Raw genomic sequence first — 7,500 nt, 5'->3', positions numbered from 1 at the left:
CTCCTGTTTGGATAATCCTTTTAGTTCTCAGTTCAGTTCAGTTCTGTAAGATTATCACTGGTTATTCTGGTTACGATAATCATTCTGTTCAGTTCAGGTATCGATACATTTGTCAGTTCTGGTAGGCCTAAGTTCGTGGTTCGAGTGCGCATCTTTTCTGTTTGTGTCTTGTTTGTCTTGTGTTCCGGATTATAAAATGGTAAGTCGGAAAAATTGTATGTTGTCTTGTTTTAGTTGCAACAGTGATTCCCGGTTGGAGGACTCGTGTTTGGTTCCTCCGATTGGAACTCCCCTTTATGATCTATATTGCAAATTTGGTGTGGGCCCTATCTCTTATAATGAGGTATGGATCCGCTTCACAGAGAAAGACGGTGTCCTTAGTTGGCCACTACATGGTAGTTTTGAACCTGAAGTTCTTGATAATTTAGAAAGAAGGTTGTTTAAGAAGAAAGCCCGGCCGGCAATGTTTGATTCTTTCCGTTATTGGCGAAAAGAATCTAAACAGAGAGAAATTAAAAAGTTGAAGAAAGAACAGAAAGAGCAAGAGTTGACTTTAGAACAGTCTGCTAGGCAGCTGCAACTCAACGAGTCTGAGAAAGCGATGGAGGTGGCCGATAGAGAGCGTAATTTAGCGATAGACAAGTGCTATCCTGCTTTGCCATCGAGTACGGCTAAGACAGTAGAGGACCCTGAAAAGGATCCCCTATTGTCTTACTTGTTACGATCACCCCCACCGTATGCACAGGGTGCTACGGCTCCACCTATACCGAATGTTCAATTACCGGTTGCTGGACAACCTGGTGTCCCTGTTCCCGCTCCCCTGAATCTAGTTCCTGTACCTCCTGTGGTCAATATTAATGTTCCTTCGACAACCCCTCTTCTAGGGTTGCCGGCTTCTTTTCCTATGCCTGTGTCACTCACACCTGCCACTTCACAAGCTATTTTGCCTGCTACTCCTACTATTCCTGATCTATCTATTCCAACTACTACTCTATTCACTGCCTCTGCAAGTATTATGACTCCGCTTTCTGTTCGACGAAGAATCACTGATTCTGTCTCTAATATTCTATCTCCCTTCTATAAAACTCTGATTAAGACTCCTACCTCTGACTCTGTGCAGAGACGTAGTCAGCTTCCCAGTACTGAAGAAAGAGGAATACTAGATTCCACTGCCCTTAGATGGGTTTCGAAAGTTGGAAGATATAATGTACAAAATGTATTAGATACATTTATGCAATGGAACGAACCGACACAACGATATGTGTTCGATGAAATGTGTTTCCTTCTACGTGAGGAATTGGAAGAGGATGACCCTGAATCAAATTTAGGAGAATTAATTAATGTTCAGAAAGAGTTTGCTACAGGTATGATAGTTGGTCAAAATATAAAAGAAGCGATGGAACTAATTTTAAGTTATAGATCCGACTCATCCCTTCTTTCACCGAGAGAGTTAGAGAAACGTAGTACGAAACGAAATCGTCAATATCCAATGAGAGAGGTTCCACCAATTTGGCGCGAAGCTGTGCAAGCTAATGCACCGCTTGGTATTGCAGCCGCTCCGGCCCAATTCCAGAGAGTCTGGATACATATTCCATGGAAACGAGCTGAAGTGTTAGCAGTAAAACAGGCCTTGCCAGATCCGCGTAAAAATCCTGCAGGGTACTACAAAGAGTTGGCTCAAACAGTTGACGCTTGTGTATTGAATCTTGCTGACATAGATCTGCTATTTGGTAACGTAGTACCGCAACCAATTTGGGCTAAAATTCGTAAAGAGAATCATCCAGTTGCCCTAGGTGGTGACTGGGCAGCTATAACTGCAGCGGATGGTCAACAAATAGGTGGTTCCAAACCTGAACCTTTAATTGCTAACTTGCCTGGTAGAATAATCGATTTAATGAAAACCTTAATGCCTGCATTACGCGTTAACTGGGATAAATTGTCCGCATGCAAACAAAAGAAAGACGAAAGCGTCTCCGACTTTTTCACAAGATTCGAAGAGACTTTCGTAGATCATAGTGGTCAGGATATGAGCACAGAAGGGGGCCAGAGATTATTTGTTGATAAATTTGTGCACAATCTGTTGCCAGAACTTAGTGGTAAATTAAAGAATTCTGAAAGTGCGTGGGCTGTCTCTACGACTGCGCAAATACTTGCGACTGCTCAGTACTACGAAAATAGGGATAAAGAAGAGAAGGAAAAATCAGATAAAAAGACGAAAGATTTAAAAACTAAAGTACTTTTACAGCAAGCTTATCCGCCTCGCATGAATCAAACTAATATGCAGCAAGGGTCATATCAAAGAACGGATTATAATTTTCAAAGGCCACAATACCAATGGAATCAATGTGCTTATTGCAAAAAGGAAGGTCATTACAAAAGTGATTGTCCAGTTCGGGCGCAAAATAATGATGCGGCCGCTCAGAGAGGTCGTGGTAGTTCCATGCAAAACTCTAGAGGTCGAGGACGAGGTGCTATGCCTCCACAGACAAGTGATCGCCCCTCTAATTATTTCGACCAGCGTAATGGACAATCTGCCCAACAGAATAGGTCTCCACAGTATCATGTTGAAGACTATTATGAAGCTAGTGAGGAAGGTCAGCAAAGTGAATACTAGGACAGCCATGGACAAAGAGAGGGAGTAGTATCAGTACCAGTAGATCAGAGTGGGCCTTATGTCGCGGTAGCAACATCAGGTATAGTCGAACCGTTTCTGTTGGATACTGGTGCAGCAAAAAGTTCTATCATACATGCGAAACTCCCTGGCGCACCTTTGTCTGGCTCAACAAACGTTTCAGTAGGTTTTTCGGGCGCCCCTGTTCACAACCCTGTTTCTGGTCCTTTGTCTATTTCTGTTGGACCCCGTCAATTGAAAGCACCCCTGATTTTGACGACAGGTTGTAACGAAAATCTGCTTGGTTTAGACTTGTTAAAACGCCTGTACGCGACATTGTACTGTTCTCCAGCAGGTGTACAGCTTACGTTGGGTAAAAGAATAATCTCCCCGATGTACTTGTCGATGGATGCGCTCCCACCAGAGCTGCGTTCACTCCCTGATACTCTTTGGGCGACTGGTCCTAATGATGTAGGTCTATTGGAAATTCCACCCTATGTAGTAACTTTGAAAGCAAATGTCAAACTTCCACGAATTCCACAATACAGAATCTCTAGTGAAGGTGAGCGTGCGCTCCTACTGATAGTACAAGACCTGATCAAGAAAGATGTTGTAGAAGAGACTAGAAGTAATGTCTGTAATAGTCCTGTACTGCCTATTTTGAAACGAACTGACCCTACAAAGCCTCCAGTATATAGGTTCGTAATTGATCTTAGAGAGGTTAATAAAATTGTGATCCCACAGTTTCCTGTGGTTCCAGACATTACTGCATTGTTAACGTTGATTCCTGCTACAGCAGCATGGTTTTCGGTTGTCGACTTGAAAAATGCCTTTTTCAGCATTCCGATAGCCGAGGAAAGCAGAGATATCTTCGGTTTCTCTCTAGGAGGACGAAGTTTTAGATTTAAACGCGCTCCACAAGGTTATTGTGAAAGCCCATCCATTTACAGTCAAGCATTAAAAAGCCAGTTAGATTCCTTCGTACTTCCTCGTGGTTCTGCTTTAGTACAGTATGTCGATGATCTTCTAGTGGCTGCCGATGACAAGGAAACTTGCAAAACAGCTACGATTTCTTTATTGCATCACTTGTCAGATTTGAATCACAAGGTGTCACCTTCAAAAATGCAATACTGCTGCCAAGAAGTGACCTACCTAGGTCATCTCTTGTCAAAGGAGGGAAGGAAGTTGACCCCAGAGAGAATAAAAGCAATTACACAGATGAACGTTCCTAGCACGCAGAGAGAAGTACGTGCCTTTTTGGGTATTACCTCATATTGTAGGCAATGGATCCCAAATTTTTCTCTTCTAGCAAAACCATTGGTAGCCTTGACTGGGAAAGGTGTCCCGAGTCCGGTACCATGGTCTGCTGAATGTCAGCAGAGTTTTTCTGAGTTACGAAATGCACTGTGTTCAGCACCTGTATTGGGTACACCCGACTACAGTAAGCCATTCACGCTCTATGTCCACGAGAGAGAAGGTTGTGCATTGAGTGTTTTGACGCAGAAATTTGGTGATAAACAACGCCCTTGTGCGTATTTTTCATCAACATTAGATCCAGTAGCTAGAGCATTGCCTAGTTGCTTGAGAGCTACAGCCGCAGCTGCAGCTTCCATTCGACAATCTGCTGGTTTAGTAATGAACAACATGCTAGTAGTCATGGTTCCTCATGCTGTGGATACACTCATGAACCGAACCAAGACGCAACACCTTACCAGTGCTAGATTATCAGGTTATGAACTGACACTGTTAGCTAGTCATATTCAGATCAAAAGATGCAATGTATTGAATCCAGCAACATTGTTGCCGACTAGCGAAGAGTCGAGTGATTCCGAACCACACGACTGTTGTTTCAGAACTGAGGAAGAAACAAAAGGACGAATCGACTTAAAAGACACTCCGTTGTCAGAACCAGATGGCACGTTGTATGTTGACGGGTCTTGCTTCAAATTGGAGAATGGTGATGTGACTGCTGCTTATGCAGTAACGACTTTGAGTACGATTGTGGAGACTGCAAGAGTGAGTCAGAATTCTGCCCAGGCTGCAGAATTGATCGCGCTAACAAAAGCGTGCGTTTTAGCTAAGGGAAAGAGAGTGAACGTGTTCACAGATAGTCAGTACGCGTTCGGCGTGGCCCATAGTTTTGGCCGTTTGTGGAAAGAGAGAGGTTTCATTACGTCCCATGGGACTAAGATTCAACATGGTCAGCTAGTTAATGACTTGTTGGAATCTCTAACCTTACCGACTGAAGTTGCGATTGTGAAATGCAGTGCTCATAAAGCAATCACGGATGATGTTGGTCGTGGGAATGCTTTTGCTGATGAGACTGCAAAACAGACAGCCAGAAATATGATGAGTAGAATGTATGTTGCAACGTCTGCAAGATGGATTTCTGAGTCTGGAATGTGTGAAGACACAGTGGAAAGCGTGAAAGAAATTCAGAAAGAGGCGACTGAGGAGGAAAAACTTGCATGGAAAGAGAGCACGGGTAAATTGGACTCGAGTGGGTGTTGGATTGACTTGTCGGAACAACAGCGTTGGATGTTGCCTGATGCGTATGTGCTTGCAGTAGTGATGATGGCACATGGAACAGCGCACATCAGTTCAAAAGGGATTTGTAAGATGTTGGCTCCGGTCTGGAAGAATGACGGGATTAGTAGGTGTGCAGAGAGAGTGGTGAGGAATTGTATGGTATGCTTGATGCATAATCCTGGCAAGGGAATCCCCACACCTGCAGGTCACTTCGCTCCTCCTTCTTGCCCCTTTGAAGTGATCCAGCTAGACTTCATTCACATGGATCGTTGTAATAACCTGAAATACGTCCTAGTGGTAGTTTGTGCTTTCTCCAGATGGATCGAAGCATACCCACTGAAGGACAATACTGCCTTATCCACTGCTAAAATTCTTCTTAAAGAATACTTCCCCAGATACGGAATGCCACGGATTGTATGGTCAGACAACGGAAGTGAGTTCGTAGGGAAAGTTATGCAGAGTGTGTGTGCCGGCCTAGGGATTAGACAGAAATTTCATAGTGCGAATCATCCCCAGTCCGCGGGTTTAGTCGAGGGTACAATGGCACCCTTAAACTGAAACTCGCTAAGATACAAGCATCCATGGGTTTGTCCTGGCCAGACGCATTGCCTTTGGCTTTGCTATCAACAAGAGCAACTGTACATTCTAGAGTAGGGCTTAGTCCCTACGAAATAGTTTTCGGTCGTCCTGCAAATGTTTGGGGGGTACCTAGACCGAAAGAATTTAAGCAGCTGGAATACCCAATGTTAATTGATTACCTTTTCGACTTGACTGCTAAATTGAGTCTTATTCACCAACAGGTTTTCGACGCATTGCCAAAGCCATCGGAGAGTCCAGGCCATCAGCTGAAACCGGGTGATCAGGTGGTCATCCGAAATTTTGCAAGAACGAAAAATCTTCAGCCCAGATTTATTGGCCCGTTCCAAGTCCTGCTAGCAACGAGAACTGCTATTCGTGTGGCCGGAAGAAGAAATTGGATCCATACGACTCATGCTAAACGTGTGCCTCTGCCACTTCCTTACGACAACTGGGTAAAGAAAGGAATCGGTGCCTCTGAAACGGAACAAATCCCCAGGTTCATACCTTTCAGCGATGCAGAACTGATCACGGATTCACCAAATTCTGTCTCTCCTCCTGAAACTGCTCTTTTGAACCCTGAACATTTGTCATCTGTACCAAAAGAACATTTGTCATCTGCGAACGTGAACATTGCAACGTCAGCTGAAAATACATTGTTCCCAGATCAGACAGCTCCTGCAAAACTGAGATACAACTTACGTTCTTGCAATATGGACAAATAAAGCAGGAAACTGCCTATTTTCAGATTTGAATTTGCTATACATTGCCTCCAGCCAGGAAGTTTGCTAATACTATGTATTGTTTCTTTTTGTTTTAAAATTGCCTTGCCGTCTGGGTAGCCGTAGGGTCGTGGCTGTGTGCCTAGTTGAATCTGCGGGGGTCCGACACAAGGTCGATCTTTCTGTTAGTTCTGGGAACTCCCAGGGCTGATAGAGGCATTTTCATCTACGTACACATCATCAGTGGTCGCGAACGGTCGTAGAAGATGGAGCTTCCTGAGCTACAACGAGAAAATGTAATTTATGTTCGCAGAAATAGACTGAACAGAATACTACACAGCAAATGCTTTCTAATGCAATGTGCAGTTACATTTTTAATCGTTTTAATAACGTTGGTGGGTGGAATCGTCTTTGGTGTACATTTGATTTTTATGCCAGTAACTACAGTACCTTCCCTTGATCCTACTACTTCTACGGTTTCTTCTATGCATTCTTTCCACTCATTTCCTGAACACGAACAAGCTCGACGCTCAGAATTTATTAACAATACATTTGTACAGCTCTTGCATCAACACCAACTGATAGTTAATACTACAGACTGCTGGGTGTGTGGCTTGATACCTCACACTATGGATAAAGGCATTCCCTATTTAGTCTTGCCTTTCAGCTATAATGGATCATTTCAGGCTTTTCAGACCATTTTTTCATATGCCCTTGAGACCTATCCTCCGCGTCCACCACGGTCCACTAAATACAACTCAGCCAACAAAGCTTTAGTCCAGGGAATTATTGATATGATTAAAGACGTCAATAATACTCCATCTTATCCTAGAGATGAATTACTGGTGTATTTGAGTTGGAACTCTACAGAGTATCGCCTTGGTTTGGGAGAAAGCAAGCGTAAAAGCTCCACTTCAGTTTGGGTCGTGCCTCACCGAGGTCAGGTCTGTTTGCAAGGAAATGGGAGAAATCCGAGAGCTCAGCTAGGGAGCAGTGAGTGCGTTGAGACTTACGTATTTCCGTCTGACTCCTCCCCTGCCTTTCTGACTGCTAGGGGTACCT

Source organism: Lissotriton helveticus, chromosome 4_1 (assembly GCF_964261635.1).
Source record: "Lissotriton helveticus chromosome 4_1, aLisHel1.1, whole genome shotgun sequence".
Classification (NCBI taxonomy): domain Eukaryota; kingdom Metazoa; phylum Chordata; class Amphibia; order Caudata; family Salamandridae; genus Lissotriton; species Lissotriton helveticus.
The sequence above is the reverse complement of the archived record's forward strand: the minus strand, read 5'-3'. Positions refer to the sequence as shown.